Source organism: Ictidomys tridecemlineatus, chromosome 7 (assembly GCF_052094955.1).
Source record: "Ictidomys tridecemlineatus isolate mIctTri1 chromosome 7, mIctTri1.hap1, whole genome shotgun sequence".
Classification (NCBI taxonomy): Eukaryota; Metazoa; Chordata; class Mammalia; order Rodentia; family Sciuridae; genus Ictidomys; species Ictidomys tridecemlineatus.
In genome coordinates this window covers 17425560-17441319 of record NC_135483.1, presented here as the reverse complement: position 1 = coordinate 17441319, position 15760 = coordinate 17425560, and the positions used below count along the sequence as shown (strand labels likewise).

The 15760-nt window shown below is 38.3% G+C and overlaps 1 long non-coding RNA gene across 2 annotated transcripts in view; it reads right to left on the bottom strand.

The window, feature by feature from the left end:
* The window catches only part of LOC144365425 (uncharacterized), a 61312-nt gene extending 45976 nt beyond the window's left edge, over nt 1–15336 (bottom strand). The window contains exons 1-2 of one of the 2 annotated variants that reach the window (XR_013423832.1): nt 11878–15336; nt 8430–8881 (exon numbers count right to left, since the gene is read on the bottom strand). This is a non-coding gene — a long non-coding RNA (uncharacterized LOC144365425). The remainder of the gene's footprint in view (nt 1–8429; nt 8882–11877) is intronic. The other variant, XR_013423833.1, reaches the window with a different exon arrangement.
* Between the last annotated feature and the right edge of the window lie 424 nt (nt 15337–15760).

Below are 15760 nucleotides of genomic sequence, written 5' to 3'. Positions count from 1 at the left end.
ATCCTATCGTGTTGGTGGGGTGCTATTGGCCCTGGCAGCCTTGATCTTTTTACATACCCCTAAAGGACTGTTTTCTTCATTTAAGGTGGAAAAAGTCGGTGCCTTTGACTTTGAAGCTAGAGATGTAAAACTCTTTTACAACTCACATACTCCATGCAGACCAAAAAATTAATTGAAAGGAAAAAAAATTGAAAGGCTTTAAATTCCTCATTGCTCTCACTCTTCCTTGGTTATGAATTACTGTCCTCAGAGTGTTTCTTCTTATTTTGCCACAGATTGTGTGTGTGTGTGTGTGTGTGTGTGTATTGGTCTGTCTGTTTTCAGAGAAGAATACAGGGACCCAAACCTGCTGTATCCCAGGTGTAGGCATTTTGTTGTCAAAATTTATAAACCCAAGTGGCCAAGTCAATCCAGTTTCAAGGACCAATCAATTTTCAAATATTTATGATGATGGGAAACTCAGTAAATCTGGATTAAGGAGTTTCTGAAGAATGACGTACAAATGTCACCTCTCCCTGGGATACTTAGGGATGCTGACCACTGACCACAGAAGTAAAGGCTAGCACTAGGCAACTTCATTCCGATTCATAACAATCCTTTAAGGAGGGAGTTAATATTTCCATTGAATAGATTAAATACAAGTTGTTGACCCCAAGTCTTAAAGATGTAATGAAAAGAATATTTTATAAGAAATAGCATGAAGGAGGAGAGAGGGGAAGAAAGAGAGAGGAAAGGAGAAAGGAATAGATGAGGGAAGTAGGAAAATAACAAGTATAGAATTCTAACCCACTCCCCCATCATTTTTCCTAACGATAACAACACAGATCGATGTGTATTTTATCTCACGTCCCTTGTTTTGACTCTGAAGTAGGTTCTATTTGATGGCAAAATTATCTAACAGGCAATAGGATTAAATGGAGGAACATGGGTCTGGGATAACACAAAAAATAAAATCTTCCCAGTGTTAATGTAAATGTCTCTTAAGCCTGTTCTGTGTTTAAAGCAGGCATTGTGGTATAGCAGAAAACATTAACCGGTAGACAACTCTCATTATTCTCTTCACTAGCAACTAGCAGTATGACTCTGAGAAAGTGGACTTGTTAGTTTAATCATGTGTAAAATGGTCATAATGATAATTATCACCTTGGGGATGGTAGGACAATTTTTATGATATTGATTAAACAGCATGCTAAATGATTGATATAATGTTTTATACAGTTCAAATCCAATGAATACATAGCAAACGAGGCTGTTATTATGAATAATTTACTCCTTTGGTTTTTCAAGAGATCCTGGAGTGCATGGGGAAAAAATTGAGCTAAGGGTAGGCAGGAGAAGTGAATTTGGAATTCTATAGTCTATCCTTGATTGCCACTTCCAAGTACAGGTCAAGTCACCAGCCTTGGATCTGTAATTTGTCTTCCATAGGTCAGCAAGAATGATGGTCCCACATGACCAAAGGAATGAGCAGTATCTTGAGAGGTTCACATTTCCACTGAGTCACATGGAGTTTTTCCTGGACTCAAAGATGTAGACCTCTCTGCTTCTGGGGAATGTCGAAGTAACTGAAAATTTACTCAATATCTTTTCAGGAGAGAAGCAAAAATTAAACTCACAATGAGATGCCACTCCATGCCCACTGGCACAACTGAAATCCACAGAGATGAGAGCAACTCATGCAACAATAATGGTTACTGAGATGTTACAACTACCGAATGGTTATTGCTTTTCTTTCGTTTGAAACTTAGAAATAACTGAAAGAAAACTTTGAGACCATACAAACATGCATCTGCTTGTAAAAATTTCTGCCTAAATTAAGCATCTAATTGATAATTTTTGTCTGAAGCACTTCTTGAAATGATTGCAACCCCATTTTCCTATGTTAACCAGTTAGCATTTGTCATTGTACCATGAGCAAAGACACCTATCCCCATCTTCCCATCCCAATCTACATATCAATTTATCATCAAGGTGCATCAATAGATTACCCTATTTTTACTGTTGATAATTCACCACTGTTGATTATTTTGCACTCAAATGGTTCCAGATTTAGCCAATAGGTATCCCTTTCAGCTGGCACCCATGTCCCTGAGATATGGTCATTTTTAAATTTTTATTGTTGTTATTATTATGTAGCATTTCCTTACATTTGACTCCTCTTTAAAATCATTGTTAGCAGTGAATCTAGCAGGATGCATTTCTTGCTTATAAACTCCTTAGTATTCAAATCCCCCCACAGATCTCTCTGTCCTTAGCCACCTGCTATATTAGCAAGTTCCCAAAGAGAGCAAAACTAGTTTCAACCCTATCCCCAGTATAAAAGGCATAATATGCACTACAGGTCCAGTTATGCACACACACATACACACACACACATATGCATGTGCACACATACACTCTGTCCTCCCTATTTTCTTATAAATTCCTTCAAGGTCATGATGTTCTCATATTGCTGTTTCCCTGGTTTCTGGCACAGGGCTTTTCATACAGCAAGTACTCAGAAGGCATCCATTGAAAGAATTGAAAGCATCATAAGAGACAGCAGTGGCCAAACAGAATTCAAAAATGCTGCAGTGCTGAACAATGAGGCATAGACGGTGATAAAAGACTAAAGCTCACCACATGGTTTTTCCAGCCCATTGTCCCATAAACGGTCTTTTGCATGTAACACTAACAGTGATTACTGTGGCCAGGGCTCAAGTTTCCTGAGTGACTCAGCCTTGTTCCCCCAACATGCTGCCAAGAGCTGATTGCCTTTTGTGCAGCTCTGTCCAATAATGACAATCACCATTTATTGGGTGCATGACATGTACTAGGCAGGGAGCTGGGTGGTGGCCCTCCTGTAGTCTGTTCCCTGCAAAATAAGAAAATCCAAAGGGTGCACTTTTATATGCTCTCAAATTATTAACACTAAAATCAAATTCCACTGGACGGTCTTTTTTCTACTTGTTTTATATGGAGGCAGTTGTCTTCCTTAGTTAGAAAACCAAAGGGAGTGTGACATCTCGTTAAACACTGTCTGCTAATGTTCAGAAGAAATATCTCCACCCTCTAATGCTCTCTGCTGTCCCACAGGATCTGAGAACCTGGAAGACGCACAACCTAGACTTCATTACCAGCAGGGATGGTGAGATACAAGGACAGAGAATCTCCAGTGTGAGATTTAGAAGGTGGAAGGAAAGGTGGACAAGAAAAAGCCATCTTCAGTTTCCAGTGCCCCCCCACAGACACACCCAGCAAACACACACACACAAACACACCCAGCAAACAAACACACACACACACACACACAAAATACCACTCCATTCCTTAAAAACAAGGCTCTTGGCTTAATTCCTCCCAAGGGCCAGACAACAAAGTGAGGTCCCAATTATTACTGAATCCAGTGTTCTATTTGAACTATCACAGCAAATTTACTGAATCAAAGCATTATTCTGGCTGGGGCACACTAACCCCTACAAAGTTGTCTCTGATCCATGACTCACTGTTTGAATTCTGAAAATTAGTCTAAATTTTATATTCCCAAGGACAAAAAACCTTGACTGAGGGAATTTGCAACATAAATGATATTACCTGCCTTACTCGTTTTTTCCAAGGCCATCCCCCCACACCCCAAATACCTTAAAAGTTCAGTAAACTAAGATGGAGAATAAGAACATTTCAGACTGAGAAAGTATCCTGAATGAATATATAGAGAACAAGGAAAAAGAAAAGAGGAAGTGTTATATAGAGTCATACAAGAGAGAAGTACATTCAAATCCTTTCAGATGGTTCTACTCTTTTGACTTACAGTTCAATTGAATATTCTCACACTATAAGAAGGACAAAAGAACATAAATATAGTTCTTGAGCTTGGATAACCTGAGATCTCACTTGAATGAAAAGACCTGCATCTAGTATGTACAAATGTGGCTGTATAACCAATGTGATCCTGCAATCTGTACACGTGGGAAAAATAAGAAATCATACCCCATTTGAATCAAATGTATGATATATGATATGTCAAGATCATTGTAATGTTTTGAGAAACTAATAATAAAAAAAAAAGACCTGCATCTAGGGTAACTGACCGTCTAATTTGTCCAGAACACAGGGGTTTCCTAAGACACAAAATTTCCAGTATGGAAACCAATAAAGTCCTTGGAAAAGTGGAAAAAGGTGGGTTATCCTATTTGCAGGTATGAAAGAAGGAAAAACCTTTTAATGCCTTGTAGGCATTACTATATTTTAGTAAAAAGTCTAGAAGAAAATTACTTTCTATTCATATAATCCTTTTCAGTATAATAGAGTATTTCCATAAATATTAATATAGTTGTCACTGTCATTCTCCACTTCAACTATATATTAAAATTGCTCAGAAAGCTTTTAAAACTCTGGATGCCTGAGAATTAGCCCATATAAATTAAATTAGGCATCATATTTTGCAAAGCTTCCACTCAATCTGATGTGCAGCTGAAGTTGGAAACCACTGAATTGGGTTCAACCCTAAAGAGTTCCATTTGTATTACAGAAGCAAAGCAGAGTATTTTAAATTGACAGAGGTCACACAGCTATTTTGTAACACAATTTGGACATAATCCCTAATTTTATACAGTGATGATAATACAATGTTGATACTTAAAATTACTTTGATTCAGGTAAAAAAAAATTAATAATAAAAATATTTCTCATTACACACTGCAGTGTGTCCCAGAGTTAGATTAAGAAGTCAAAGAAAAGCTGGGCACGGTGGTGCATGCCTGTAATCCCAGCAACTCAGGAGCCCGAGGCAGGAGCATTGAGAGTTCAAAGTCAGCCTCAGCAACTTAGTGAGGCACTTAGCAACTCAACAAGACCCTATCTCTAAATAAAATACAAAAAGGGGGCCCTGGGGATGTTGCTCAGTGCTTAAGCACTCCTGGGTTCAATCCCCAGTACCCACCTCCCCAAAAAAAGGAGTCAAAGAAAAAAAACAAAAATAACTAGGGCAATAATAACAATGCAGTTGAATATCATTGTTTGAGCAGTAGAATTTCTCATCTGGAAGAGAATTTACTGGACACAAATTAAGTTATACACTGGAGGTGAAAAGATGAAGATTCCCACCTCCCACCCTAACCCAAGAGCATCCTAAAGAATGAAGAAGGAGCTGTCGCAGTTCAGCTAATGACTAAATTTGTGTTTTACAGAGTGAGCTTTCATGAGTTCAACTCCAAGCTGACTTTCTTGTGGCAAAATTAAAAATTTTAGAAGGAGAGACAGAAACCAAAGCAGGATGAGGGTTAGGGGAAGAGCAAAGATGGTCACAGTCAGGGGAGAGGAATGTCATGAAGAAAAACAGATTGTGGAATCTGGTTCCACCCATCCATTCCCCTATATCTTCAATAACATCTTCTCTCCCTTTTAATGAGTGTGGCATTAAGGCAGTTTTGAGGGATGCAGTCCCATGCAACTAGGTGAAGGTCCTGCCTCGGCTATACGAGGAGTGTTTGAATGTCTCTAGAGTAACTTCAGAAATATACACCAGGCATCTTCTCCACGAGGTTCAGTCTGCTCTACCAGGATGAGAGACAAGGAAGGCATCTTCTCCCATGGGAAGCTACTCACAGTCGATTCCAAGAAAACACATATAATGTCTCACCGTCTGAATGACATTAAAGGCTTGAAGGGGCTGTCCCACGGTTTTTGATTAACCAAAGCTCACACCACAAAACAAAATACCCTAGCTGATACCATTTCCCTGCCCTACTTTTAGGTGCTCACATAAAGCACTAGAGAAAATTGGGATTTCAGAAAACTATACACTGAAGTAAACATGGACCCACTGAATCTGAAATGCACATATCAAATGTAGCAAGCATGTGAATTACATAGAGCAGGAGAGCAAACTTCCAACAACAGCTATGTAGTAGGACAGCCGGGGACAGCTGTGTAGTCTGTGCATTAGCCAACAGTGCAATGCAGCCAGCCTGTCCTGTGCCCTAGGACAAGCCTGTCTCTGGACAAAGAAAGGCCTATTTATTTTCATTCTTCTAATTCACTCTAAGGCCCAGTTTTTCTTCAGTAATGTCTGGGCTCTGATTTGGTGTGTTCTTAATAAATTCCATCTAAACACCTTCTTATAAACACAGAACATCCCAAAAGGGGCACATAAAAAGTGTACTTATTTGAATTCTATAAATTGTATCAGAAACCTTGAATTAAAAATCATTTGAAGGAAACTGAGACAGAGAAAGGAAACATTTTTCTAAGACTTGCAAACATCATTACCATGAAGGAAAACCTTTAAAAAGAATATTAAAAACAGTACAACAATAGAGTTACAAACAGTACAACAATAACTATTAAAACTATAAAATCAAGAGCAGATTTGAGGTCTTGGTCCTTAAGAACCACCCCAAAAGTCACACCCCTATTGTTTTTAAGGAGAAACATACAAACTGAATGTTTTTGAAATGGAACCCTGAATTAGATGCATGAATTTCAAATTTGCCCAAGAATCACTAAAGGGACTATTTATTTAGATACTCCCTTTATCTCAAGAATTCCACCAAGATCCTGAACCACTCTGATTGCAAATGTTTTGAAGTTTGACCACGGAGCAAGAAATCCTAGAATTTACTGTCCTTAGTGAAATATATCCATGATTAAAAATACACCCTCTGGTAAAACCAGATATCTACCAGAGAAGACTGCCAATCACTGGAAGTTGGCAGAGATTTCAATAGTCAAGCTTTCTTTGATATTTTGTGTAAGAGAAATTATTTATGTTTGAGAGAGAGCCCATAAATTATTTAAAAAAAAACAAGAAGGGGAATTCATAGAAACTCTCTGAAAGGAGTCAGAAATTATCCTAGAGATTGACTACGTGGAATGTCTTCTGCAACATTCACAAGAGGGGAAGGGAAAGGAAAGAGGACTCTGTAGAGGAAGGAGCTTGAGTTTCACATTGGCTTCCCACCCACATGAGATAGAGTTGGACAATAACTCTTTTGGTTTTCCCATCCATTAGGGTGGGATAAAATGTGTAACAAGTTCACCTTCTTTAAATCTGCTCTGTTTGCATCAATCACAGCACCCCAGAAGCCCTAAGTCACTGGAGCAATTGGGTGGTAGCTAGCTCAAGTATCAGAGGTGACAAAGCCATGCGCTGGCTGTCACAGCTTGTAGGTAAACAATGAACAGTTAGCAGTGATGTCAATTTATGAAGTAAATAATTTCTACCTATAGTTCTTCCGCATCTCATCATTTGAGACGTAAGCAATTTCCTAGAACTTAGAAGCATTTGCTTTAATAGTTAAAATGACTTCTAACCATAAGAATTTTCAAAACTAGGAAATCACATTTGCCAAACTGTTTACTGTAGAAAACTGTGTTTGTTCACTTGAAGATGTAAGAACTGTCGTTATAGGCTGTCTTGACACTCCAAATGGACCATCCATAAGCTTTTGACCATCACCTTTTTTCAACTGATGGACAGATAACTTTGAAATTAGGAATGGAGTTAAAAGCATTCTTTCAGTAAAAATTTGTTTTTTACAAGTAAAATTAAGCGACTCTAATAAGCAAGCATTAGAATACAACACCAAGTCTCAGTTTGCTGCAGCAGTTAGTGCTCTCTTATGGGCCATTCTAAGGATTCTGCAGCAGTGAGTGATTCCTACCAGTTACTTCAATGCAATGTCCACTCCTTCACTAGGGTGGGTTCCTGCTATGCACTGAATTGTGTCCCCTGCAAACTCATATGTTGAAGATCTAAAACCCAGTGTGGCTGGTCTGGAAATCAGGTCCTGAGGGGATGATTATGGTTAAATGGATTCATAAAGGTGAAAACCTAATCCAGTGGGACCATGCCTTTAGGAGAACAGGACATAAGTAAGATCTAAAATCTCTCTTTCTGTCTGCTATATGAGGACACAGGGAAAAGCCAGCTGTCCACAAGCCAGGATCAGGGTTGTCACCAGAATGTGCATTAACCAGCATCTGGGTCTTAGAGTCCCAACCCTCCAGAATTGTAAGGTATGATTTCTGTTGCTTAACCACCCCCCAACCCCCTCGCTTATGAGATGTGTTCAACGGCAAACTAATGCAGACCCCACCCTCTGATACTCACATCACCACATCCCCCTTTCATCACACCCATCATTATGGTGGGCAGGATCTGATCCCACCACTAGCATGTGTTGGGTAAGATTACCTTCATTTCTACTTTGTTTCCAGAGATAATGCTGACACAAGATGTCAACTATCTGTAAAGTCCCTGATGGCTGACCTCCATCAGTTCAGCTCTCTTTGAAGTTCATTTGACACACTTAGCAGCCTAACCAAACCCTTACTTCTAGAAAAGTAGAGAACATAACTGTTCTGTCCACTGCTATAGCCACACATCTTAGCACAAAGCCTGGCACATAATAGGTACCCATGAAATATTTGTGGGATGAATTACTCACTGAAACAATTGAATAAGATTGTAGCGTAGAGAAGTCAAGTCCTCCTCCTGGTAGGTCAAGGAAAGTGTCTGTGATTAGACCAATACATCAGGTCTGTTCAGCGCCACGTCTTCCTACCTGAAGTGTGCTGGTTTCAAACTGCCTCACTTTCCCAAGAAATTTGTGTCTCAGGTTTAGCACAGCCGCTTTTCAGATTGTGGTAAGAACAAATTCTTGCTCACTTGGTAACCTTTGGAGAGCAGCTGCCTCCATTCTTTCCAGCAGTGGATCTGTCCCCCCCTAAACATCCATCCCTCCGCTCAGGTTGTCTCTCAGTTGCCTTGGGATTGGGATGAGGAAGGTCCTGGAAAAATCTGTAGCTGCTTCTTGCTTCTTCTCTAGAAACCAAAGCTATTCAACTTCACGTGTGTGCTGAAGCTTTGTCCAGTCAATCTTCAAGCCTTTTCATTGTTCTGGGTATAAAGTCCATGAGGAAAAAGAAGGTTTTTACATCTAGTCTTGGTCTCAGACTAAAAAGTATCCAGGCAAATATTCAATTTAGAATTGCAATAAATATTATTAAAATTACAGGGCACACTGTAAGAAAATGGTGATGTTCCTTAGCTGGGGCAACCAGAATGACATTGAAACTAAGACTTTAAAGGAGGAGAAGGTTTCATGCCAAGACCTAGAGAAAAGGATGTAGAGGGCAGTGTCCAGGCAGTAAATTAGCCTGTGCAAAGTCCCTGGTCCAGGAAGAAGTCTCAGACATGTGAGGAACAGGTTAGAACTAAGTGGGCCAATAAAATGATATTGGAGAGATCACCTGAGACTTTGTAAAACACAACAAGAAATCTCATTTTTAATATAACTGAAAACATTTAGGGACTTTAACTGGGAGTATTTTGCAATTTAGATTTATGTTTTAAAAAAATTGCTCTGATTGCTCTTTGGAAGGTGAGTTGTTGGAATAAGAAAATAATTCTGTTACCAAACAGCAAAGTTGCCTGAGTGTCAGTGGAAACAGTGGACTTAACACGTGTTCCCATCATTTACTAGAGAATTCCTAAGCCAGGTCTGAGATCTAAATGGAAAGGGAACTGACAGGAACATAAACTCATGGGGTAGATTATGTCTATGTCAATGTGTATGTTCAAGAGCTGTTAAATAAATTAATGAATTAATTTTTTTTCTCCTTCTATAGGACAGAAAGATCCCATTTCCTCTCCATGTTCAGTTACCCCATGAGAATTGGAGCGGGGTGTAACTGTAGCTATATTTATTCCTTTGAGTTCCAGAAACAGCATAAATGAGGATTTACAATAGTTAGATGTGCCATTAATGGACACTTTGTGTATGTTCCAGGGGAACAATGAGTAGTAATGTTGGATTAAACTAAATGACTTATTCATCATAGTCACTGGAGACCCAGTCACGCATGCCTCAGGACTAATACTTTCAGTCTCTATGAGCTAGTTTTCCAGAATGTCATAATGACTACGTTTTACAGTTGAGTCAGTTGAATAGTTTCAGCAACTGTTATATCCGTACATAACCATGCAGATCCTGAGGTCCAAATTCAAGGTCAAACATCAATTAAAATATTCTACTCAGTAAGTCTTGGGAATCTCTTAAGAGTTTCTGATTTCATCTCCTTTGTCCTAGCATTAATGAGGTTCTTGAGAATCTTTAGCTTTGAATTTGCACTTATCATTGTCCTTAAGGAATCTTTTCTACAGAGTATATTCCTGGGCATGAACTTAATGTTAATTACTATGTAAATGACACCGATGTCAAGAACCTTACACTCAGCATATCTGACTTTTTTCTAGACTTAAATAGATGTTCAAACACTGTCACAACTTAACATCCTTCTTAGTGGGTTAACAACAAGCCTTGTTTATCATATTATATTAGTAAAATATTTGAGGTTGACAGAGGTCAGCATAACCAAGTTTACACATATGACCCTACCAAAATGAAAATCAGCCTCTTAATTTTTATAAATCTTTTGGCAATCAACTCCAATGATGATTATAGAGAAGCATCATAAAATCTGTTGTTTCTATAAAATTTAAAATCAAATCTTATTAATGAAGTTTAGAAAGCACAAGATTTTTTATTAGCACTCCAACATATCTATGAAATATCTTTCAAAAATTACTGTGTGAAAAGTATGAAACTTAAAAAAAGAGAGAGAGTTCAGAATAAGTTTTTTGTTGTTGTTTTTAAACTTTCTTGGGTTGACTGCCTGCTTTTTCCCCTGCCCTTTATCTTAATTTGACGAATATACTAAGATTATACTTTTCTTCAGGGTCAGCTATAGCTTTTATCTGTTAATTCCTTTATAATAAGGAAAGAAGGAAGGAAAAAAGGAAGGAAAGGAGGAAGGAGAGAAGGAAGGAATTAAGAAAAAAGGAAAAATGATGACCTTTAACAACACCACTTCTGAGTATCTTCCAAAAAGGTCATTTAAAAGTTTTTATTATTATTATTATTCTAAAAGTTAAGCTGAGGGTTCAAATTGTTAAAAATAAATGTGTAAAAAGAAGCTCTGATTTATCATTTTTTTAATCGCTTGTGATCATAGATGACAGGGAGGGGAAAAAAAGAAAAATAGACAAGAAAGAAGGAAGAGCAAAAGATGAAAGAAGAATTAATAAAAAAATATATACAAACTTTGTGGGGGAAAAGACAAAAAGAATGAAAAGAAGAAAGTGAGAAGCATCTGCAGAATGTGGCATTCTGAGACAAGCCATAAATATTTTATCCAAAAAAAGGTATATTTGATACCAAGTGTATCTAAAAATAAATAAAAGTTTTAAAAAATGGAACAAAGTGAATTTAAAGAGGCCAATGCTAGTATGAATGGTGCTGAAGAACATACTTGCCAACTTGTTAGGTTTCCAAACAGACTAAATATTCTGTATGTTCTAAGTTGGCTTTACTTCTTTTGGAAACAAAAATTGAAACTTACTAATAGAGTGTTAGATATAACCAAATCTAAACAAGAACACTCCACACTCACATTCTGGCCACATAGCCCATCATAGGAGAGGAATTTATGATCAATGAAAATTATTTCCAATTATGTGCACCTTGAAAAGACTTGTCAACAAAAGCAATTTTACTGTCTGTCCCTGGCAGTTATCCCAGGCAAACGGACAACTTTGAACCTGAACTACAGTTCTCTCTCTTAGAAAGATGAAATCAATGTTACAACTAATATTCTGTTTTAATTTTTGTAACCAAGCTATTCAAATTAATTTGAGACACTCATCAATGGATAATTAGAAAAGTGGAAACTCAGAAAGAAATTTAATATTAGAATGAGAAGAACATTTATTTTTGTAAAAAATTTGGAATGACCATATTTTCATTGCATTTGTCCCATAATGCCTTGCCAAACCTCATATTCAAAATAAACGTGCTTAAGATCAGAAAGACAGCCTGACACACTGGCACTCACCTGAGAGCCGGAGGCCTGGAGTTCAGTCCATGGTCCCTGTGGTGATCCAATATGTAGTCATGGCAATTTCCCTCATGGCAGATTTGGCATTTCCAATGAGAGGCAGGGCCAAGAGAAATCTCAGTTAGTTGTAATCATATCAATCATACATTGATTCATTTTATATCAAATTTGATATAACAGGTTTTTAAACGGGTTTATATGGCTTTTGGATGAAAATGAACATTTACTCATTGGTGTAAAAGTTATATTAACATATTTGCTCTTGCTACAAGATAATCATCACTCTGATCACAAAGGAGCTTGGTTAAAATTAGCCACAGGAGGATTCAGTTTGACTTTGACCTTGTCAGATGACTTCAATGATTAACATTTCATCATTTATGCCATTTGGACCACTTCACTACAAGCAAAAGTGAAATCTGGAAATTGGACTTGTCAGCCTTCCTTTTAAGCTTTATATATAGCTATTATTTCATGGGTGTGTAGGGCAAAAGGAGTAATCTCTTCTAATTCAAGGTAATACAAGAACCCTTTGAAATAAGGACTCCTCTGACATCTGTAAGAGACTTTCCTAGTATCTAGAAACCACCATGAAAACATTCAGAACTTCAAAGTTCCTGCATCACCACTGCCTTTCACAAGAACTGTAGGAAAATTGGCCAGGCATCATTCAAACACTTGCCCATTTTGCTTCGTGTCTGAAGAATGGCAGAATGAGAGACACCAGATAACATTAGTGTTGTAATTTTGACGAACTATCAGGGGTACCATATATCACCATAGGTTCATATTCAGCTTTGTAGCTTTCTCATTAATGCATTTAGTCTGCAAGTACTTTTTGGCTCTTTGTTACGGGCCAAGCTCTGGGCTAGGACCTGGAGATAAAATGATGGACAACAAAGAAAAGTTCCTATGTTTTCAGATGATATATTCTCAAACGGTGGAGAGAAAATAAAACTTGCAATTCTAATACTGGATGATAATAACTAAAATAAAATAAGTTTGAGAGAAATCATCAAGAATACCTATCCCAGGCAGGCATGACAGTTGAATCGGGCAATGTCAGTCCTCATTATTAGTGGATTCGGTGTTTACAAAATTGACTATCTCTAAAATTTATTTGTAACCTCAAAATTAATACTTACAGTGCTTTCCTAGTGTTCTCAGACAGGATTAGAGTGGCAAAAAATCTGACTACATCAGCTCACGTATTTCCAGGTAAGCTGGAACCAGGTAGCACTCCGCCTCCAGCTTTTGGCTCCCAGAGATGAGCAGAGGATGGAGTCAGCAGAGGGCTATGGCAGCATCCAAGAAGCTCTGTCCCAACTCCAGCATCTGTTAGTGGGGTAGCCTCCAGCAAATCACGTCACACTGCTGGAATTCATTTTGTCTTTTGTAAAATAGAGGGGAAATTATATGGAACTCTTTCCTTTCAGTTTCATGTCAGTTGAAAGTCTACAGCAAAAGGCATTTGAAAATAGAAGTAGGACTGAGAAGCCAAGTATCCCAGGAAATTTTATGATGGATGTTTGCTATCTTTGTTCATTCAAGGAGCTGGGTATGTCAATGAACTTGGTGGAGACAGGCCAAGGCTGTGTGTTCTTAAGAAGTTCCGCTTTATGAGACAAGAGACTTGGTTATAATGAAAAGTGTTTATGCTATGCCAAGGGCAGTCTTAAAAGTTCCCCTGAGTGTGACTCAACTTTAAACAGGTTTCTTCATAACTGTGTTTCGCTGACTTCCATTGTATTAGAATATATACTCTGAGAAACTTTTGATCCTCATTTCTTTCTCTCCCCTTTTTGAGATGTAAATCTTCCCCCAAAACCACCTGCCAATTTTACAACCCAAGAATGTCTTTCTCTAGAACTTGGTAGCCACCCTTTTGAAATACAATCATGGGTTGGGTTGGGGCTCAGTGGTAGAGAACTTGCCTAGCACATGTGAGGCACTGGGTTTGATTCTCAGCACCACATATAAATAAATAAAAATGCTGATTGACCACTAAAATAAAATTTAAAAAAAGAACTCTAGTGTCCCCAACTCCCCAATTCTGAGGGAGAGTAGAAGCCTGACTTCAACCAGCAGCAGTTACCAACACACGCAACCTAATTGCAATGAATGACCTCCCTACTAATGTTCCCCTGTACTTTTCTACTTGCTAATCCCAGTGCCTAAAAATCCTCCCACCTTTTGCTTCAGCTGAGTTAAATTCAATCTCTCTCCTTTTTTGCCTGTCTTGAATAAACCCTTTCTTGCCTATTCAACTTGCCCATTGAAATTTTTCTGACAATTCCTTGTTCTACAGGAAGCTTAGAGGAGGAGAACTAAATCATGGTGATTGGAGGGGAAGGAAGCATACTTTCTGGAAGAGGCTATGAAGAGGAACTTTTGAAAGAAGAGTGAATTGCACTAGCCACAGAGGGAAACAGAAAATATTCCAAATGGTAGGTGTCCCTGGCACCTTCTGGGAGGCATGGGAATGGGATGGAAAATGACTTGCTATTACTGAGGGTTATGAGAAAGATGATGTATTATTATGAACATTTCTGTGACTCTTACTTCTGTTCCACTTCCTAATTCTGGATTGAAATGTTTGTTTTAATTTAATAATTATGCTAATTTTTAAAAAGAATCTACAGTGGGAGGCAAAGCCACCAAAAATCCATGTCATTTAGTAATTGAACTCATGCTTATGAGGGTTACAATTTGCTAGGCAAACAGATACAGTTATAGGAAGCGTTGAGATCACAGGTTCTGTGGCCAGTCAACTTGGCTTCAGATCAGTGCTCTGCCTGCAGTCTGAATGTGTAACCTTGGTCTTTTGTGACTCGATTTCCTCTTTTGTACATGATTTTCTTATTTATTATGAGGTTTAAAAAAAGGGTTTATTACACGTTTGGTGTACATTAATTGCTTAGCAAACTCCACAATATTTGAAATTTATTAAAACCAAATTTAAGCCATCTTTATATCTAGCTTAGGTTCATATTAACAAAAATACTGTGACCAAAAGTGGAACTTAGGAGAAGGGATTACTTTTAAAGATTGCCTTTTCATATCTCTTTTCTGGATATTCTCACATTAGTAGGAAAATGAGAGATCCCTGTCAATGAGTACCCCCTTTTCTGCTCTCTTAGCAAACATGCTTGGTGCAAGATCTTGTGCTCACCCTAACAATTTCACCTCAACTCTCCCTGGGGTTTTTCTTCAGTTTCCATTAAAATTGGTGTGTGCCTGCTGCTTGGCTGATGAGTTAATTAAAGAAAGTCTGGAGTTCGCCTTCTGGTCACCTCATGATCCATGCAGTGTGATGGGTCTTTATCTTCTTTATTTGTTCTTCCATTCTTCAATGAAAAGAGAGGAGAGAGAGACAGAGAGAGCAAGAAGTGGGGAGAGTGTGGTATGCAGAGCACAGGTATGAGCCTGAGCAGCAAGGGCCAGCCTGGGATTGACCTTAGCCAGCTTTGCATAATGATTAAGCTCACAGGCTCCAGAGCCAGCTGCCAGGGTACAAACTCCTCCCATGTGACCCTGGGAAAAGGACATACTTCTCTGTTACTTCCTTTTCTCACCTGTAAATCATGGACAGTTTTAGTCCACATGTCACAGAGTTGTTGCAGGAAAGAAATGAGCTACTATATCACATAAACACTTGGAGGTGAACCTGATACATTAGCTGTAATCATTAATCAAGTTAGTTCTCTACCAACATCCTTCTCTTCTTCATGATAAGCTTCCCAGTTCCTTCTGACAAATTCTTCATCTGAAATTAATACCCTGAGAGCTGTGCTCTGAATGGAAATCTTTGGCCCTCTTACAAATCAAAATGAGTATCCTTTTGTCTTCAGTATCTCTCCCATAAACCTGAAGTTCCTTC